The following is a 2348-nucleotide window of genomic DNA, read 5'->3' as shown; positions in this document are numbered from 1 at the left end:
TTGTTCAAAAAACACTCAGACCAAGGAGTCTGGCAGGCGTCGGCTTCACTCAGCATCCCGAGGTCTGTATGCACCTCTCATAGCCAAGCAGCACCATGGAAAATGCCATGCTACTCTGAGTATGCTGCCTCCTGGCCCAGAAGCAGCACCGCTGTGTTATAAGGGTGCCTGAACTAATTAATTACTTCTGTTGGGAGGTACAACCAATTAGTCAGCTTGCAACATGGAACAAAGACAGCTGCACAAGTCCAGGTGGGAGGGAGCAGAGCAGAATGGCATGGTGCCCACCTGGCACCATAAAAAGTACAGACATGCCCTTGATTTTAATCAGAAACGTGTTACATGAACCTCTCTGTACATTCAGCTGTTGCAACAGTTGCTTAAATGCATCTTACCCCACGTGGGCTGAGTATTTCCTTAAGTACATGACATCTCCTTGCCACAGAGAAGAAAACTACTGGACTTTCAGCTGGATAAACAGTCACGAGGTTGATTTTCAGGCAGCTTTTCACCTGTGTCATTTATATGACATGTTCTTACTAGTCAACTTTAAATTCCAGCTCAGGGGTCTGCTTCCCTCCGGAGGTCTGCTAAATGCCTCTAACCACAAACAAGGAAATTAAAAGTCAGCTGCTGCAAATGGCAGCTGTTGTGAAATTCAAACAGCAAGTGTATCTAGAAATATCTTTTGGCAGCATATTGAGCTACCAATATACACTCTGCTGCTGCAACCCCCCCCAATACCCCCCGCCCCCCCAAACCCCCCCCCCCCCCAGGTTACATACATTGCTTATATGTGGGGGTACAGCTTAATAATAGGAGCATCATAATTAGCACTTAGCCACCATTACTTTACTGATCCTCACAAAATCCTGGTTGGGTAGCTAAATATTGCCTATATTTTATGAGTGAACAGGCAGAGACTTGAGTTATCCAAAGCCACAGGAGGAGTCAGAATTGCTGGCCTCGTCCTGCCCTGCAACAGAAGCTCCTTCTCCCAGCCCTGTGCTTGGGGTCGCCAACTCTGCTTGAATCTATTCGGGGAGTTTCATCACATGCTGTAATGACATTTATGACTTTATGTCAGGATGGCAAATGCAACATGACTATGACGTTTTAAAAAACCCACTGGACCACTGTATCAATCAGAGTCAACATTTAATATTTATTTTAATGAATGCCCTAGCATCGATCTCCCAGGTGACTCTCAGCATCTCCTGGAGATTTGTGTCTCGACTCCAGGGCAAGCCTGGAGGGCTGGCAACCCCACCTGTGCTCTCACGTGGCCTCCATCACCGCCCATCTGAGCACCGCACAAATGCCAATGAAACCATCTCCAAAACCAACACTGCCCGGCAGGAAACTCATTCTTCAGGCTTTGCAGCTGGGAACTCAAGCCCAGATGCTTCAAGGTATTCAGGTATCCAGGTTGTAGCTGTATTGGTCTGGAGGCAAAGGCATCAGGACTCGTGGTAGAGATTCATAGATGCTAGGGTCGAAAGGGACCTCAACAGATCATCGAGTCCGACCCCCTGCATAGGCAGGAAAGAGCGCTGGGGTCAGATGACCCCCGCCAGATGCCTATTCAGACTTTTTTTCAAGACCCCCAAGGTAGGGGAGAGCACCACCTCCCTTGGGAGCCCATTCCAAATTTTGACCACCCTTACTGTGAAGAAGTTTTTCCTGCTATCCAGCCTAAATCTGCTCTCTGTCAGTTTGTGACCATTGTTCCTTGTTACCCCAAGAGGCGCCCTGGTGAACAGAGCATCTCCGATCCCTTGCTGCCCCCTGTAATGAATTTGTAGATGGCCACAAGATCACCTCCTCAGCCTTCTCTTGCAGATGCTGAAGCAGTCCAGGTCCCTCAGTCTCCTCGTAGGGCTTGCCCTGTAAGCCCTTACCCATACGAGCAGCCTCCTCCAAACCCTCTCGAGTCTATCAACATCCTTCTTGAAGTGCGGTGCCCAAAACTGGACACAGTACTCCAACCGCAGTCTGACCAATGCCGCATAGAGGGGAAGCATCCCCTCCTCGGATCTATTGGCCATGCATCTGCTGCTGCATGATAGTGCGGTTAGCTTTGCTGAGGATTTCGTGACACTGGTCTCTCCCACTATCGCTGCAATTCAGGTCTCATTTGACTCAGGTCAAGGTATTTGATTCTGGTCAATGTATCCAGGCACTGCACTCCCTCCGGACTCAGGGACTAAAGCCCTGTTAGACTCTGCACCTTGTCCAAGGACACGTGGCAGGTCTGCGCCAGGCCAGGAAGTGAGTCCCAGCCTGGAGGGAGGTCCTCCCTCTCCCCGCAGTGCTTTGCCCCCCGTGTCCCCCCTCTCCCCCCATTG

This window comes from Alligator sinensis, unplaced genomic scaffold, assembly GCF_000455745.1.
Source record: "Alligator sinensis unplaced genomic scaffold, ASM45574v1 scaffold172_1, whole genome shotgun sequence".
Classification (NCBI taxonomy): domain Eukaryota; kingdom Metazoa; phylum Chordata; order Crocodylia; family Alligatoridae; genus Alligator; species Alligator sinensis.
The sequence above is the reverse complement of the archived record's forward strand: the minus strand, read 5'-3'. Positions refer to the sequence as shown.